Raw genomic sequence first — 19,001 nt, forward strand, 5'->3', positions numbered from 1 at the left:
TCTGTATTGTTTAGATGTAAATGTTTTCCTCATTATGGGTACTCTTATTTCTTAATTTAAGGGGCCAGACGTATTTCTGTGCACTCAGCAGTTTATGCCAAAGTTCTGTTCAAGGAAATAGTTGTGTGTGTGAGAGAGAGAAAAAGAGAGGAGGAGGGAGGGAGGGAAGAGAATAAACGAAAGACTTGAAAGGTAAATGAGAGAGATGACAGAGAGGACAGAGAAACAATTTGAATGACCAGAAAAGACTGACCTATAAAAGCAAGAGAAGAGAAGCCCAGAGGGAGGGAGTAAATTAGAAGTCATAAGATGTCATCGTTCATAGAGGAACCAGGACCTGGAAGGTTCAGGATTCCATAGCATTCTGTACATGCTCTAATCTGTCCCTGTATCCTTCCAGTGTGCCCTCGGGTCTGTCCTAGCACAACCACCTCCATCCTCTTCTTTGAGGGATCTTCATTTTCTCTTCCTGACACTAGGCTGTTCTTCTGCAGCCCCCTCAGGTGGTAGCTTCTCTCCATGTCACTCAAAACACAGGGCCTGCCTTCTCTGGCACTTTCATACATGTTTCTTCCTCCTCCCTAAAATCTTCCAGCTTTGCCTCTCATGCCATCAGATTATCCCACATTGGTGTCTATCCAGCTATCCCACACTGGTAGACTTTAACTCTTATCTCACCATCCCTCCATCCAGCATGGCCCCTGTCCTAATTCTTGAGAATTTCAATATCCACGATCCTTCCAGTGCCCTCGGTTTTCAGTTTCTTGACCTCCATTGCTCCAGCTACCGCCCACTCCCATGGTCTTACTCTACACATTGACATTAATTTCACCCCTCCATCATCTCCATTTCACTCTCCAACTACCACTTACTATCTTTCCTGTTTACTCCATCACTTCAACAATTAATTGACCCACTAAAATCTAAAATCCTTTAATCCTATCACTTCTCCACTGGCCTTTATCCCCTCAGGTCTTCACTTCCTTTTCTGTCCAGTTTAGATTCCATGGAATCACCCATTTGCACACACAAGTAACTCCCTTACCTCTTTCTCTTCATTATACTGTCCTTGCAAAAGCCCAATCCTAGCCAAATCCAACTCTCAGCCTACTCTGTACCTGAGTTGACTGTGCCTAGAGAAAAGTATACACCAGTGAGGCGGACTGGGCCCCCAGAGATGCTCAGAAACCTTGTACAAGTCTCCAATTATTTCACACACCCATTCTCTAGATGACTTTCCCAATTTCCCTCCTCATCTCAAATCCACAATGTGGTCCTCCTCCATCTTCTGAAATAATGACCTGACTTACAATTTTACTGAGAAAATCAGAAGAGAACAAGCACCTCCACCACATCCCCCTACGCTGTGTCTGAATTATCCACTCTGCTTTGGCCCATTATTGTGGATGGATCCTCCACGCTCCCAAGTAGATCAACACCTCCATCTGTGTACTGGAACCTATTTCTTCTTACCTTCTCGTAGACACTGATAAGATAATTCTCCACTCTTTCCTTGCATCATTAATTTTACCTTCTCTAGTGAAAGATTTCCCAATAGAGTCCAAACATGAAGATTTTTTCTCCCAACCCTTAAAAAACCTTGACCTCTATCTATTGCCCCATGTTTCTACTTACCCCTTTGCAACAAAAATCACTAAGTTATAGGTACTTGTGTCGCCTCAAATTTCTCTCCTTTCATTATGTTTTTATTCCAATATTTTATTCCTACTAGTCATTTTTCCCAACAATCCATGACATATTGATAAATCTGACAGTCAATTCTCAGTTCTCATCCAATCTGACCTATTTACAGTATTTAACACTATAGTTGTTTAGAGGTTGATCATGCTCTGCTTCCTAAAACACCTTCTCTAATTGGACTTCTATGTTTCACACTTTCCTGGTTATCCTCCTGCCTTGCTAGGGCTCCCCTCAATTTCTCTTCATCTCCCAGACCTCTAAACATCAACATGTCCCAAAGCTTGATCCTGAGACTTCTTCTCTGCCTATATTGACTTCCTTGTTGACTTTATTCAGTGTTTAATTTTAAAGCTCCAGACTCATATGCTCATATGCTCAACTTTTATATGATATTTTCACTTGAATTTCTAATAGACATATCACATGCAATATATCCAACACCAAATTCTTTGTTTTTCTATAGAAACCTCCTCCTCAGTCTTCCTCGTCTCTATAAATGACAAATCCTTTCTTCTAGTTTCTCAGACCAAAACCTGGACATTATCCTTGACTCTTCTTTGACTCACATCCTTATCTAATTTATTTAAAAATTCTTTAAAATACATCCAGAATCCAATTATCTCTCACAGCTACCACTGCTAGCATCATCACCTTTACCTGTATTATTGGAACAGTCTCCTAACTGCATTATGCATTATTATGAATGCCGCTGGTTGTTCACCACCGTTCATTATGCATGTAGGTCAATATGGGTTGACCAATTCTACTTGTAGTTTGCTGTGGACATGTGACTAAGTTCTGAACAAAGGAATGTGAGCAGAAGGAATGCATGCCAGTTTCAAGGTAGACCATGGACCTAAAAACCATGGACACACCTCCTGCACTCTCTCCACTTCTCATGAACCAGAACCTGGAGGAAACTGCGGTTCATGTAGATAAAGGCAATGGCCTAAGGGATAGAGAATCCTAGATGCCTGGAAAACTACATAAAGCAGAGCTGCCTGCTATCCTGAAACACACACCTCAGGCTGTTAGATGAAAGAAGAATAAACTCTTAAGCTCTTTAATCCACTGAATTGTTTCAGTGGGGCTATTTGTTACAGAAATGTGGCCTTACCCTAACTAAAACAAGCACCTCAAGTATAGAACCTAAAACCTATAATCTCTTCAAAAGCTTGAAAAGATGTTTGAATTTTTGCCCTCATCCCCAAATTAGTAGCTCCAAAGTATAAAATAAAATAAAAAAATTAAAAAGGCAGCAACTGTAAAGTCAGCATTGGCCAGGTGCGGCGTTCACTCCTATAATCCCAGCACTTTGGGATGCCACGGTGGGCAGCCCGCTTGAGTCCAAAAGTTCAAGATCAGCCTGGGCAATATGGCGAAACCTTATCTCTCCAAAAATTTTTAAAAATTAGCCAGGCATGGTGGTGCGCATCTGTAGTCCCAGCTACTCAGGAGGCTGAAGTGGGAGGACTGCTTGAAGTGGAGGTTTCAGTGAACCAAGATCACAGCCACTGCACTACAGCCTGGGTGACAGAGCAAGACCCTGTCACACACACAAACACACACACACACACACACACACACACACAGTAAGCATTGATAAACGTTTACATGACTAAAAATGTTGACATCATGTCCATGCACCAGCTGCAATTCAACTTATATGTCATGTATAAATGCAGTACAGTTTAATCATAAAAATGAAGTGAATAATTCATTCCTAATGAAATTCAAATTTATCAAAATCATTTTATAACAGTTTATAGCAAATAATTATGTTGAAGTATGAGTACGTGTTATCATTTGATATGTTGTGGAGTAAGGCTCAAAATAAAAGCACTTAGGTCCTAGCATGGCCTTAAATTATGCTACCTGACCCTGCTATTTACTAGCTGAGTTACCTTGGGCAAGTTGCCCAAACTTCTGAGACTTTTTCAGAAGTTTCCATTTTCTGAAATATTGGAAGATGGCAGAAAATAATAATAAAATATTATTTTATAATAATAAAACAATATTTTCCGGGGTTGCAAAAAGAATTAAAATACATACTAGTTTTGAAAATACTTTACACACATTATAGGAGCATATGAGGTGAGTACTATTACATTTCATATTTCCATAAAACCTCAGTGTTTGAAAAAACTCTAGACATCACTTACGTGCCCAGCTCAACAAACTTATCTGGAAAGATTTTTTTTAAACACAAATAGCAAAACATCTGTCTCCAAAGAGGCTCATTAAGAAAGCCTTGGGATTCCATATTTTTAAAACTCCCCTATATATAAGATACTGACAGTGTTTGTTGCTTTCAATAGGTAGGAAGGGGGTGGCTGGATGACTGGATAGGAAGAATTTTCACAAAATGTTTTCTGAACTTCAGAATTTTGAACCACATGAATGTATATCCATGTTGAAAAGTAATCATATTTATATTATTTAATAAATTAACCAATAAATAAATGTTTCTGGAACGATTGTGGCCCCAATACAGTTTGGGAAGTAGGTTAATTTTCTAACCACTCCTGCATGCAGATTTAGTCTTCCCCACACCCCAGATTCTACATAGACATTCCCAATGTTTTCACTCCCCTTACCTTACAAAGCAGCCAAGGAAGTTGGACAGCTGTAATTGTTAGCATATTACTCTGTGTATGTCTGTGTCAAAGTGAGGGATGATGTAGACATTATCACATAGGTGGGGGCCACAGCATATCTGACCCACAGCGTAACTGAATTCATCAATGACAGTGAGGAACTTGATAACAGGATTTACTGGATATGATTCTGGTGGGTCGCTGTCACCAAGATAGAAAACTGACATTGATTTTATCTTTAGATTTTTGCTTGACCTACCAATGTGATTGTGGCTCTGATTATCAGGGAGCTCTCAAAGTGGGATACAGCCCTTGTTTAATCAGCATTGTATCTGCCTTGTCCCTGATTCTTATTATCTAATGTAAATGGACTTTCTTATTACCTAACATAGTAGCTTCAAGTGGGAGAGCCAAACAAACTGAAGATACAAAATGCAAGCAGCTGAGCACTGTCTTGTCCTAGGGACAAAGTAAATAAATGCATTAATTCCCCAACCCAAATGCACTACAATAACCAAAGAGAGAAGAAATCACTTCTAAAGAATTGAATGGAAAGTGTTTAATTTTGTACTTGGTTCCACGGTTTTGGAATAGAAACCAGTCCTTTCAACTCAGAAGACTATACCAATTGCCCCCACTTTCCCCACCTCCACTACCAAATTCCTATTATTGGTTCTCATTTGAATGATCTGAAACTGTCAAGTAACAGAAAGGTTGTTATCAATACTGCATCTGCCCCAGATGGATTAGAGGGAGAATGATGTTTGTGGCTCTCTGTAATCCCTCCATGGACTCCAAGACTTTGAGTTTCTCCAGGGAATGTGGCAAAGCCACAGGAAATCCCCGAAGGCAAAATGTTGCAGGCTGCTCTCTGGTTGAGCCATCAAATGCAGAAAAAGTAAGGCAGGCAAGAAAATGAGAGGAAACTCTTCCTTGTCTGCAAATCAGAGGCAGTTGAGAGCATGAGTTCTTTTATTCCTCCTGAGGTCCATGGTTGCCTGTCAATCTCCAGGGAACACATACCTTTATGTATGTCTTCTGTTTCCAGAATGAACCCCAAAGCCACCTGCTTCAAGTAACCTCATACGGAGTCCAAGATGTGTACTGATGTTGCCTCCAGTCTCTTTCTCTTTCCAAGTCCAAAAATAGATTTGAGGGAGGCTTTGAACAACATCTTTATATTCTCTGTGCTTGAGTTCCTCTTAATTGAATGGCATTTGCCATTCACTTTCATCATGGAATTGAGGGGAAGTAGCTACAATGGGATTTGTAAAAAAGATTTTTGAGCAGATTGTAAGGAGAGAACAATGAGACATAAAGTAGCCATTCTTTACTCTTTTAAGCAGTAATTTATATTTATTGAAATTCATAGTGCACACATAAGCTATGGGAAGACAGCAAGGGAAGACAGAGCATAGGTGAGTGTTCTAATAGAAACATTGAATAAGAAAACAGAATAACATTAGCTGAAAATTTCAAATTCCTTACATCAAAAAACTTAGGATCATAGGCAACATTACAGGCAATTCTAACAATATTTTCTTTTTGGCATTTGTTGTATTAACACCTCAGCAGATGCTTTATTTATTAAAATGAATTTGGTATAAACAAAACAAAAATTTTCAGCCTATTTCTCACAATTTCAGAGTATGTGATTTTAACAAAGGAATATTAAGGGTGCCCAAAATATTTTATTTAAAATGCCCCTTACACTATAGGTGAATTGGACAGAGAAATAAACACATTATAGGTGGTCTTCCTAGAGCATCCAGGCCCTAGAATAACCTCAACTGACATTAACAAGGAGGGTGTTTTAAAATCAAGAATAATTTACTCTCATTTTAACAACAACAAAGACAGAGTTGAAACTAATGTTTTTCTGCCATATTTGTGTCTAGAACTATTTTCAGACTATAAAATCATGGGTACATTAATATTTTGGGAATGTTTGTTTATTTTTTTAAAAGAATGCATATTCAGAGATGCATTATGCCTCTTGGCAATTTTTGCTTCTTTTTGTATGAAAAGACGCTATACTATGTGTGCTAGTACATAAACTGAGGAAACCTTGACACTATTTGCCTCTTAATTTTAGTTTATTTGAATACCGCATTCTGTTCCAACACATCAGCTTTGTATTAAACACCGAAACAGGAAAAGAAAGAAACGCCTATATCAAATACACAGAAGAGATTTTTTTAAAAGGTGTTAATTTTTTCAAATATTATTTCTAGAGTTTTGCATACTTCCTGCACACGCCCCCACAGCAAGGATGGGTGTAAGAAGAGGTAAGCCTGGAACACAGTGAAATATGATCTTGCCACAACCCCTTCAAAGTTCAGTTTGATTGATTTTTCTTCCCTGCAAACGATCGGAAAGTAGCAGTGACAGAAAAAGTCCTTAACATTCGACGATAACTAGAGCATACTTCATTTCATCACACAAATAGAGAGTTGAGAAGTCGCCACTAGGTCTATGGATTTCCTCGGCGAGACAGACTCTTTAACACCCAAGTTTTGAAACTATGAACTACAGTATTCCACAGATGATTGTGCCTGGTGTTTAAAAGGCCCCTGCAGAGGTCTAGTCAAAATATTTACATTCCTCTCTGAAACTGTAATGCAAAGAAAAAGGAAAAAATCGTGAGAGGACGAATCAAAAGAAAATCTTTCCTTCCTCAGCAGCAAGAAAAGGTGTCAGGCCGCTGGGTTGTCTGCAGACATCCTTGTTCTCTTCGTTTAGATCAGGCGCCCATCACACACCTTTCCAACGGACGTACTTCTATAGCAAGGTGCATTAGCTGCATTCTGTGTCAAAATTCGGGCTGTATCCATTTCTGAACACATGTGGTTAACAGAAAGCCTCATCCTCCCGCCGTAAGTGGGTGTGTTTAATTGTCCATGCGTGTTCCCCGAGGCGCTGCATGGGCGCTGTAAATAGATGGGTGAGTGATGGGCACGTATATTTTCTCCATAAAGTGCAGCCACTGGCTCAAAGTGAGTCAGACTTTGGCAAGGAAGAGTGTTCGAGGCTGGCTGGCGGCGAGGATGGGATAGGGGTGGGGAGGAGGAGCAGGAGGGGGCGATGATTAGCGAAGGAAATGACCCAACTCCCTCCCTTCTGTTTTCACAATCTGTGTCACGCTCCTTTACGCTCCCGGCCCGCGGCTGGCGAGCGGGCGGCCGCGCACGCCTCGTCAGGCCGGGCACCTGCCCGGCGGTAGCCTCCCCAACTTCGGGGCCGCCAGCCGCTCTGCTGCCCGCTGTAGGCTCCCCAAAGAAGCCGAGGTGAGGACTCGGCCTGGCGCCTAGGGGCCGAGCCCAGGACCAGCAGAACTTCTACTAACTCAGCGTCCCTCGACTTGGGACCTGCTGGGTTCACTGGGCGCGGGGCTGCGGTTGGCGAGGAGGCGTGGGGCGCGGAGAGTGGAGATATTTCAGTCTCCCGGGCTGTGGCGGTGCAACTCCTGCCGCCTGCGTTCTAGACAGAAAAGACCCTTCTGACCATGCATTAGTAGTAATACTCCATCATTCCTGTTAGAACAAGTTAAAAGTAAGGGTTGAGCCCGAAGGCCCCGGGAGGGGGGTCATGTGCGCCCCCGTCACTCTGGCTCCCCTCGCTTCTCCGGTTCGAGTTATGCCATCAAGCTAATATATTGTGACTGCTCTTCTCTCCTGTGACAAAGGCTTGCAGCTGCCTCCAAATCAATAGATGTCAAAGAAATATGAAAACAATCATGACACAAAACTTAAATCCTGGCTGGAGCCTACATAATCAGAACGGTGCTTCTGTTCTTCAAGCCACCGATTAATTTATCCCAAACTTTAGTCAAATTTTTATTCCAGTACCTTTTTCCCAGCAGATCCTGCTACATCTGTCGGGTTTGTAATGTAATTTGTAATTACTGCCCTTCATGTGGTCCGGTGCCTTGAACCATCTTTAATTAAAAGCATAATTAAGGGAAGATCTAAAGAAAGACAATTACCAGATGGTCTTTTTTTTAGAGGCGGTAGTTGTGCAGAGAGGGGCTCGGGGTCTGTCCCCCGGACCCCGCGCTTTGGGAGGGGGCAGGGGGCCCGAACAGCGCCTGCCCACTGCGGAGGCCTTGGCCCGGCTCGCACCCAGGGTCCCTGTCCCACTCCACCCAGCCACACCCCGCCACACCCCACCCTGGCCCTGAGGCTCCACCGAGGCCGCGCCCAGAGGTGATAGCCAGCGTCCCCGCCGTGCGAAGAGACTCTGGCTTTCTCTGCTTTTCCTCGGGTGGCGCGGGATGTGGGGCGTGAGTCCCCAGCAGGGAGGCTGGGACAAAATCAAGGCCGAGGCAACTTTCAAATCTGCGAAGGGGCCCCGGGAGCCGGGCCCATCTCGCCCTGCACGCGAGCCTGAGAGCTCTGAAGCAGAAAGAAGGAAGGGACGCGAGGGCTGGATGGGAGGGGAAAGAATGAGAGAAGGACGTTTGCCCCGCCAGATGACAATCTTGCCAAGGGATCCTCGTCTGAGTCCTCCCTGACTGGACCCGACTAGGGTGGGAGTTGGGGGATCCGTGCCCTGCGGGTTTGGGAACCCAAGGGGACTACAAGACAGCCGGGGAGCGCAGTCGCCAGCAGCCCCGTCGGGTAAAGTGGCCCCTTGACAGAGATTCTCTCGACTCTCGGCTCCTCTGGGTCCTTTGGTCCCCGAGATTTTCAGAACAAGTTCGGGGAGAGAGGAACAACCCATTCTCCACTCCTATCCCATCCCCACTCCCCTGAAATGAATAATGCAGGCAGGAGCCAAGATTTCTGCATTAGCGCGGCGTTGCCCCGGCGGCTGGCGCTAGGATCCCGAAGTCGGATAATGGAAATTAAAATGTTGTTGTGTGGCGGGGATGTCATTATGTGACTGTTCATATTCAAAGTCAGGCAGCAATGAATTGTAATCATTTCAATTATCTTCAATACACTTTCTTTAGGACACAAGTTGTCAAAGATTAAAAAAAAAAAAAAAGTACATTCTTGCGGCTCCGTGGGTCCATTTTCCAGATGGTTTGTTGCTCTTACTGCCTGATTTGGTTTCAGCTTTTATTCCCCAGTCTCAGATTCTCTTACAGAGACTCTGCCGGAGTGAGCGAGCCCCGGCGGCCCTTGACGGTTCTCTGGCGCTGCGGGCCGGCTACACGGTTCGGGAATCGGCTTCCGTGAGCCTGGCGCGCGCATTTTGGTTGCTTTCAGGTTTAATTAACTTTGAACAACAAATGTGCCTGGAGCTCTGAATCTGGTGTCGCCTTGGGGAAGGGGCCGTCGTATTATATTCTGCGTCCTTCCCAGCCTGGGGCGGGGTGGGGGCTGGCGGCAGCAGCCTGCACTCCCCTCCCCAGACCAGCGCCGCGCGTCAGAAAGGCACGTGCTGGACTGTGCCCGCGCCTCCGACAGAGCCCGGACCGTCTCCTTCCAACCCCTAGAAGGCAAGGAAAAGCCGGGATCTCCCTAGCCTGCTCTCCTTTGTTGAAACTACCCTCTGCCCAATTATCGCTCCCTCCTGTCCCTGAACGTGGGACTGCGAAGAGTTGGACGTGGTTTCCTTGAAGTATCCCTTCAAGTGTCCTCCGTCCCCAGACTGGGCAAAGGGAGTAGGGGTCGCCTTTTAAGCCCAAGTCCACGGCTTCTATTTGGACTAATCCCGATCTTTACACTAATATCGCCTCTCGGGTTTTCATTATACTCATTTGGGAGGAAATGAGCTCTTGCCGGGCAAATAGCACCCTGCACCCCACTTCTCATAGCTGTGCAGGGCCGGGGCCTGAACAACCCCGCAGGCAATCCCGGAGCTGCCGATATTATATTTGTGAAATGTCCTTTTGTTGAGGCTTTTAACACCTTCTTATAACGAATCATTTGTTCTTTTCTCTTTAATTTTGATAGACAATTAGCCATCAGAGATACACCAGTTGACTGTAACCGAGCATTAAACTCGCCTTTATGTAACGCTAATTTAGCATAGCTGCTTTGTTTAACTTTGCTATATAAGAACCAGGTTTTGTAGAAAAAAAATAGGTGTAATTTTATGTGGGGCTTCGTTTCTTTTGGCCCTGTACGCAGCAAGCCCTCTCCTCTTTGTGAAGCGTTCTGCTGGGGTCTGACGCCATTTCCCGTGCCTAGCACCTGCAGGCTGCGGGGAGGGAGGGAATTAGCATTGATATAGATTTAGTTGAAATGTAATCTCTTAAATCTGTCCAAGATTCGGGGAGATAATTACACTTTCACTGAATTGCCAGGGGTCAGCGTCTCTGAGGACCTGAGGAGTTGATTTACTAACAATAGTGTTACATAAAAAATGGCGTTTGAGATTATAATGTTAATGGCTGCGGTCGCTGGGGAACGAGTCCGCTTCCAACTAATTCCATGTAACTTGTTTTTTGCCTCCCTTTTCCTCCCTCCCTTTCTTCCAGGCTCCGTCTTTGCAGGGATTCAAAGCCTTCGCGATGTTTAATTTGGTGGCAGGCTCCAGTAGGCTAAGACCAGAAGCTCTGGAGCTTGGGGTTGACGCTCTTGTTCTGCGAGTGTTTGTGGTGACAGGTTGGGGCCTCGAAAGCAAGGCTGGCCTCTATCCCAGGAGGACTAGGGTGCGGCCTCCGAGCACCACGTAGCCAGGCTAGGGAGCGGAGCGAGACGGCTGCACCCGGAGGAAGCGCGCAGCCCTCCCTGGCAGCAGGAGACTGGACCTGCCCAGCCGGCGGTGGCCTCGTGCCTTAGGCCGCGCCCGCAGGCTGCCCGCCAGACTGGAACGGGCCCTCTCGGCTTTCTGCGGCCTCGAGCTTCCCGGTCCGCAAAGACCAGGCCCTATTTTACGCCCTACTCGCCCTCCTAGGCCATATTTCTCACCCAGCAACCTCAGAGCGAGGGACGCTCGCTTCCCGCCCAAACTTTCCTTTCCAGCTGGACTTTGGCAGGATGCCGAAACTTGAATTCAGAGAGGCCCCGCAAGTCCAAATTCTACTTTGGGGTGGGGGTTAGCTGTAACACCAAGAAGCCAGCCTCCTTTGGGGAGGACGGTTGCAGAGTTTACAGTCCCTCCACACTCTTCAAATGTCACCCAGGGCAGTCTCCAGTCACAGCCACGACAACCTAGACTCCTCCAGAAATCTCATGACCTCCCCTAACTTGTAGCTCCACAGAGTGAATCTAGCGCTTCGCTCCTCTGAAAGTCTCACTTGCTCTGGGTGAATGGACTCAGGTTATGAGGGACCCACTGGCAAACTCGTTCCCACCCATGGGTCAAAGAAGGGGCCTGGGAACTGTACCAGAGTCAAAATCTGAAAGGGAAAAGCAGCCCCTTCTAGGAAGATCAAAGGGCCGCTTCTGTGGCCTCCAGGGCGGTGCTGGGCCGGTGAGTCAGAGAAGGAGTTGAGAGCCCAGGAGCAGCCTAGGGCCTCACCAGGTTTTAGTGGCCTAGGCGTGCCCACAGGTTGTGGCCATTGCTGATACCTCAGGTCCAGGAGCTCAGATTCTCCTCTGAGGGCAACACTTCTGAGCTTGAACGGGGTTGCCTCTGCCCTCTACCTCTTACTCCTTACACAGGACTCCAGGAGATGGAGGAAGCAGGACTTGCCCTGCCAGACCCAGGCACAGGCCTTGCCTAGGCTCTCCCTCCATCTGGGAGCTTTGCTTCCATGAAGAAAGGGTGCTGGACCTGTGAACTGGGGGGTCCTAGCAAAAGAAGCAGCTGCCACTCTGGCTAGCACACTCTCACCACCTTAGGCAGCCCCAGGCCTACAGGCTAGAGGTGCAAGCCTGGGTGCCCTCCCAGCTTGCTAACATGGGGGAACACAGCCGGAGAAGCCCGGATGCCAAACCCTTGGCGCTGGGGGTGTGGGTCCCTTCGCCCCACTCATGTTTATGTGGGTGCCCCTTATCTTATATGTAACAGCAATATATATGTTAATTGAAAACTTCTGAATTTAAAAAGGTTGTGACAAGTTATAATTTGTCTTGTCAATGCCTGGAATCCTTATTTATCTCTTTAGCTTGCCTCCCGCTCTCGCCTGTCAGCTAACAGCTTGCCTAACTCATTGACTTCCTCACTCATGGCACGGAAATGACAAATGTGCTGTTTTATCCGTACAATTTATTTCATTATTGTTGCCAGCACGAAGCATCACAATCAATCATAAGGAAGTCCAGTTGGCAGGTGTCAATCTTGGTGTGTTTTTGTACGTCTCAGTCTATATTTAATCCAATTATAAGGGTCACGGAGTAAGTGCCAATCCTCTTGTTACAACTCACATCTTATTTAAGATTTAAAGTAAAAAAGTCAACTCGATCACATGGACCTTTTGGGGGAAGGGAGGGGACTCAGTTGAAACCCCCTCATTTCCCTCTCTCTGCCATCTCCTGGCCTCCAATTTAAATTATGCAGCAATCCTTTTTTATTAAAGGGTTGCAGGGAATCCGAGTTTTATGAGCATTTGTGTGCAAATGAAGGCTCTCCTTATTTTGCTAAAGTAGAAGCAAGCTTAATGATGAGAGATCTTTCCGCTCATTGCCCATTCAAATACAATTGTAGATCGAAGCCGGCCTTGTCACGTTGAGAAAAAGTGAATTTCTAACATCCAGGACGTGCCTGTCTACTTTCAGCGAATTGCATCCAATCACCCCCAGGGAATTCAGCTAATGTCTCCATCTCCACCCGGACAAGGGAGAGAAATAAATCAAACATGGTGCCACAAACCAACTTAATATGAAAATGTTTAAACGGAAAGGAAAAGCAGAGTTTTCTCAAACTGATTGTTGTAGAGATTGTGTGTGTGTGTGCGTGATAAAGCAAACTGGAAGCATTGGAGATTTTCCCCCAGAGGTCCAGGAAAACTTTTTATGGTGTGGCAAAATAGAAGAGAGAAAAAAGTAAGTAAAGTAGTTCTTTAAATGAGAGCAGGAAAATAATTGAATAGCAGAGAAACCACAGAATTGCACATAATCATGGTGTTAGGCAGTCCTTGAGACCAGGGCGAAGAGATGGCAAATATTATCTTTGCTAAATAGTCCCCTTTTTGATGCTCGAATTCACAAAACGTTCCTTCAGTTTGGATTTAAAATAAAAAATCGTGTTAAAACAAGTTTTCTGTTTAAAGGGGAGGAAGTGGAGAGAGAAGGAAGAACAAGAGCCACATGAACTGCTCACTAAATTAGATTCCTAAGATGATATATTGATTACTGGCTTGTACAGCTATTTGAAATGACACTCAAATATACACAGTATTTTAAATCAATTATTTAGGAATTTTTTCCTCTCCTATTAATTTGTATGTGGAAAAGCTTTATTAAGCCACTTCATACATTAGCACTCACCCTGGAATACTTTTTAAAAAATATTGTAGATAAGTTAACAGGATACAATATCTTCTAGATGAAGTAAAAAAAGTGGAAATATTTAAGAGGAAAATCCATTTTATTTTATAATTGTTGGGGGACTCAGTGCCTATTCTCAATAAAAAGACAAATACTATATCAATTCCCACCCACCCGGTAGCACAGATCCAACCGGAGGGGCTCCTCCAATCTGGAAGCGGCTTTATTTGCATAAAGTAGTTAAGGGGAGAGAGGAAGAGACGGAGGCCGGGAGGGGAAAACATACCTTGGACAAGAACAACAGATCTCAGCTACAGTTCAAGCCAAGAGCCGATTTCTCTATCTTCCTCTCCTTCCACTACTACCCCTACCTCAAGGCCTCTCACCCCGATCCAGGCTCTCCACCAGCCTCTGCTGGCTCATGAGGAAGCTCTGGGCTTCCCGGCAGTCGGGTGCGGGGCCGGCCTGGGAGCCTCCGCAGACTGGGCGACTGGCGAGCTCGCTCACTGTGTTTGCTGTGGAGAATCAGAGCCTGGAGCTGCCCTAGATGTCGGAAAATTGCAGTCTGGGCTATCCTGGGCTGAGGGTAAGCCTGAAAAAAAAAAAGAGGTTTCTTTCCCGCTTCCGGTCGTTTGCACCCTACCTACGGCCTGCCTCAGGTAGCACTCGGCATTTGGGACTCTAAGAGTCGTCGAGGATGCCCCTGGGCCGCCCGCCGTGCCCTTCTGCCCGCTGCGAGCCAGTGTGGCCTAGAGAGGCTGCCTCTGCCCAGGCGAGGCGAGGCCAGACCTCGTAGGTTGGGCTCCACGCAGGGCCCTGCCCGGCCTCCCCCAAGGCTGGTGGCAGGCGCGGAGAGGAGCCCCCTGCACTAGATTTCTGGTAGGATCTCCCGAGTGCTCCTAGGTCGAGAGCTACTCGGAGAATCCAGCTGAAACAGTGCACCTTCTCCCGCGGCCACCCCAGCGCCGCTCCCTCCCTCCCAGCCTCCTTGCCCGGGGAAAATGGAGAGCGGCTCGTGCGTTGGCCCGGAGCTCGGAAGGGCCTAGGTCGGGCCTCGCCTGCACCACCGGCGCTCCCGCGCCGCCCGAACGCGCCCTTTATTGACAGGCAGATAAGCAGGTGGGGGCCGTGGCGTTTCCAGCGTCGCTCTCAAGCACCCTGCTGGGTTGCAGGGATCCGCACACATTTAATGGCCTGGACTCCAAACAAGCCCCGAGCAGCCCTCTCGGCGGCATCGGGTTGAAACTGGGTGGTGAGCGAGCCCCGGACAGAAACTGGCCAGCTAGGAAGGCCTACCCGGGTCCGAGGCCTACCCGTAGCCCACACGCCAAGGCGGACGGCGGAGAATGGGAGACCTCAGGACATCTGAGGCTGGAGGCCGGGTCAGGTCCCGGAGGAGAGCTAGCGGCTTACCAAGAAACTAGGTCACTTGAGATGGCCGACGGCGACAGGGAAACCAGAACAAATGCCTCCCTCAGCGCCACTTCCCAGTCGAGCCAGGCGACAGGACTATGGAAAGGTCTAGGCCCAGACTAGAGTGGCCAGTGGGAGGTGGACGCTCCTACGCCTGAAGACAGGATGCCCCGGGCGTTATGATGCAGAAAGAAAGTTTGGAGAATGTAAATAAGTAAGAACATCCTGCCGAGACTTCTCAGCCAAAGCTGCATTTCTCCTCCCCACCTTCACCACCACCCCACCCCTACCCCTTCCCCATTCCCACCCCTACTCTGCCCTCCAGTCTTCGACGGGTTGAGCAAGACAAAAAAATCAGGTCCCTCTAGGAGCGGTCCGCGCTAAGAGGAGTGGGCAGACGGGCTGCCTGGAGCTGCTTCTTGGCCGGTTGCGAGGTCTCACACCTGTCCAGGTGTGTCAGCGGCGGGAGCGGGAATCTCTAGACCTCTGCCCCAGCGCCATCTGTGCTGGGCTCTCCCTTAGCGGCCGCCCGGATCAAGGAGCGCAGGGACTGGCCCTAGGACCCTTCTCCGGCCCAGGCACCCCCCTCCCTGACCCCTCACACACACACACACACACTCATATTTTCTTTCTTTCTCTCTCTCTCCCTCTCTCTCTCTCTCTCTCCGCCGCCCGCGACTGGGTCTACCAGGGCTGGGTCTCCCACGAGCTGCCTACAGGTAATTCCACGCCCCGCCCTTTCCCCTCCCGCAAACTTGTCAAGCGACCCCTGCCCCTCCGGGCCGACCTCTGTCACTTTCAACTTGGAGAGCCGGATGTAATCCCAGCACTTTGGGAGGCCGAGGCGGGTGGATCACGAGGTCAAGAGATCGAGACCATCCTGGTCAACATGGTGAAACCCCCGTCTCTACTAAAAGTACAAAAAATTAGCTGGGCATGGTGGCGCGTGCCTGTAATCCCAGCTACTCAGGAGGCTGAGGCAGGAGAATTGCCTGAACCCAGGAGGCGGAGGTTGCGGTGAGCCGAGATCGCGCCATTGCACTCCAGCCTGGGTAACAAGAGTGAAACTCCGTCTCAAAAAATAAAAATAAAAATAAAAAAAATAAGCACAGGGGAAGGAGTTGAGAAGCCCCCTGTTTTGAGGGATAGGAGACGGGAATGGTAATGTGGGTCTAAATCTCCATCCCAAGGTAACTAGGCCTAGCTCTGCTAAGTCATCTAGTAGGCCACAGAAGGTGTGAGGGAAAAACAGGCTCAGACCAACAAGTCAGTGTCCTGCAGACCCCGTCCCAATTTCTGCGAGTCTTGACTTCAGAATCTGGGGTTTTCCTATTTTCCTCTTCTAGGCCACAAAGTCAACAGTTAACTCCAAATCAAAGATAAACACAATCACCTACATTTTTTATGTGGCTGGAGCCTTTCAACCACAGCTGCCATTCTCCTCCCCATCTTCACCGCCACTTCCGTTTCAGGGAAGCCCGGGCAGGCCCCCTTTGGGGCTTCCCTCTTGAGAACCCAGCAGGCCTGGAGAGACCTTTGGCCTAGCCCTGAAAAAGGGATCGCCTGTCCTTTTCCTGGAGCCCCAGCCTGTGCCCAGCTAGTGATTTGCGGGCTCGAGGGCCAGGTTGGGGGTACTCATCGAGCCTCGAACTCCTCCTAAAAATGATTCCTGCCAAAAGTGTCTCTCAACCCCGGCGCGGCCTTCGAGTCTATCCGATGAAGTGACTCCCTTAGGGATCGGAGGAGGGGACAGGGCGGTTACTCAGAGAGGTAGCTGGTCAGCCTAGGGGCAGAGCTCTTGGGGCCCGCGCGCCCGACAGTGAAGAGGAGCACACTCAGCAAGACTAGTTTGCCTCCTGTAGGAGGGCGGGCCAGGCCGGGCCAGGGCAGCCACAAGCCGGGCCAAGGAAGGCCAGAGCAGGGGTTGGAGCGGGTCGGACTCTGGGTGCGGAGGAGGAGGCTCCCGCCCGGCCCGAAAGCTAGTCCGCGCGCGGAGCTGTGCCCAACTCTAGCCGCCATGACGTCACGCGGGCCGGGCAGCCAATGAGGACGGCGCTGGCGTGGATATTAAGGAAAGTTAGCGCCTGCCTAAGCACCCTCTTTTCTTATCATTGACATTTAAACTCTGGGGCAGGTCCTCGCGTAGAACGCGGCTGTCAGATCTGCCACTTCCCCTGCCGAGCGGCGGTGAGAAGTGTGGGAACCGGCGCCGCCAGGCTCACCTGCCTCCCCGCCCTCCGCTCCCAGGTAATCGCCCGGGCTCCGGCCTCGGCCCGGCTCCGGGCCCGCGGCGCCTCTCCGCCGCCCGCGACTGGTGTCCCCCGAATCAAAGCCCACCCCAAGTGGCCCCGGGGCTTGATTTTTGCTTTTAAAAGGAGGCATACAAAGACGGAAGGGAGTTACCGAGGGCGGGATAGGAAGGGGGTGGAGGGGGGACATGTCTTTGCCGAGTGTGATTTTCTGCAAAAGTAGCAAAATGTTCCAGTCCCAAGAGTGGACTTCCAGTCCGGCCCTGAGCTGGGAATAGGGGGCGGGGGTCTGCTGCTGCTGTCTGCTAAAGCCACTCGCGACCGTGAAAAATGCAGGAAGTGGGGACGCACTTTGCATCCAGATCTTCCCTGCGTCTCAGTTCACGACATTCGCGGGTCGGGAAGACAGTACCCGCGCCTGGAGCGCTTAAAGACACCCCGCCGCGGGTCGGGCGAGGTGCAGAAGTTTCCCGCGGTTGCAAAGTGTAGATGACTGGACCACAACAAAGTCTAGAGCTGGGGTTCGTTTCTCAGAGTGACGCGGAGTACGAAAGAATGCGTCCAGCAGAGCTGGGCAGCGCGAAAAGCCCCGGCTTGTGATTTGAGCTTCACTTCGAAAGACCTAATAATTAGCGATTCTCACTGAGCTAGAACGCGGGCTCGGGTTACTGCGGGCGCTGCGCTGGCTGCCTCGGCGGGAAGCGCGCGGGCGCCAGGGAAGCCGGGACGCCAAGCCCGGGAAAGAACAGCGCCCACCACCCTGCAGCCCCTGGAGGGCCGGAGCCAGGGGCCGGAAGTGCCCCCGAAGTGGGTCAGGGAAGGGACGACCCAAACAGACTAACTCTTGCTTCAGCCGAGCGAAAAGTCCTGGGAGCCCAGCCCTAAAAGCTGCTGGAGACGCCCAGGCCGGCTTAGGCGGGGCACCCGAGCACCCCGCCCGGGAGTTTGGGGCAGCCTCTGGGCCAGGCCCCGTCTCGCCACCGGCTCGTCCCCAACCCCCCACTCCCACTCGCGCTCCTGCGCCCCCTCTCTAGGTCTTCAGTGAGCATCTTTGCAGCTCAGGCACCTGTGACAGGTGTTTGGGACCTCCGCCCAACTCCGAGCGGTGGCCGCCCCCTGCTCACCTCACCTGGAAACGGGGGACGCGCGCAGTGGCCCTCCAGCCGTGTGCCTTACCTGGGCCTGGGTCCTCTCCTCCGCGGGGTCCTCTCTCCGGAGCTGGGCGGCGAGCAGGTTGCCCGCTTCGCAGTGGGAAGTGGACCTTCTCCTCCAGTCATAAATCAAACCCAGCCATCCTCGGGCCTCCTCCCTCATTAGAGATGTTTATTGGAGATTGTGTTTATTCGGCTGTCACGGCGAGAAAACGCGGTGACATAATTACCTCTGACCAGAGTCCTCGCCCCGCGCCCAGGGCGAACCGAGGACCTCCTCTGTCGCCTTCTTATGCCCGTGCCCTTCGTGATCGGAGGACGCCCGTGATAGGCTTGTCTTTTTTTCCTCAGACCCTCTCACAGAATTTGGCTGATTGGAATTACTATTCAGATTTCCCCAGGGCCCGGAGTTATTTATTTATTTTAGAATTGGAAAGGAAAACCGCAGGGAACCCAACGCCCCTCCGGGGCAGAAGGGGGCAGCGCGCGCCAGGCGTAAGGAGAGTCCCTCTGGCTGCACAAACTTTCCCGTGGGCCGGGCCGCGCGCGCGCAGGGGCTGGACG

At 49.1% G+C, this 19,001-nt stretch overlaps 1 protein-coding gene and 1 long non-coding RNA gene across 4 annotated transcripts in view; one reads left to right on the forward strand and one right to left on the reverse strand.

Annotated features, from left to right (window-relative positions):
• Nucleotides 1-18,536, reverse strand: part of LOC105717245 (uncharacterized) — a 65,448-nt gene extending 46,912 nt beyond the window's left edge. The window contains exon 1 of the long non-coding RNA XR_001107487.2: nt 18,463-18,536. This is a non-coding gene — a long non-coding RNA (uncharacterized LOC105717245). The remainder of the gene's footprint in view (nt 1-18,462) is intronic.
• PAX6 (paired box 6) overlaps nt 17,132-19,001 on the forward strand; it is a 29,248-nt gene continuing 27,378 nt past the window's right edge. For all 3 annotated transcript variants that reach the window (XM_012452274.2, XM_064365060.1, XM_012452278.2), the window contains exon 1: nt 17,132-17,284. The gene's annotated coding sequence lies outside the window, so the exon portion shown is untranslated. The remainder of the gene's footprint in view (nt 17,285-19,001) is intronic.

This window comes from Aotus nancymaae, unplaced genomic scaffold, assembly GCF_030222135.1.
Source record: "Aotus nancymaae isolate 86718 unplaced genomic scaffold, 86718_ANA_hifiasm-v0.15.2.pri h1tg000059l, whole genome shotgun sequence".
NCBI classification, from domain to species: Eukaryota; Metazoa; Chordata; class Mammalia; order Primates; family Aotidae; genus Aotus; species Aotus nancymaae.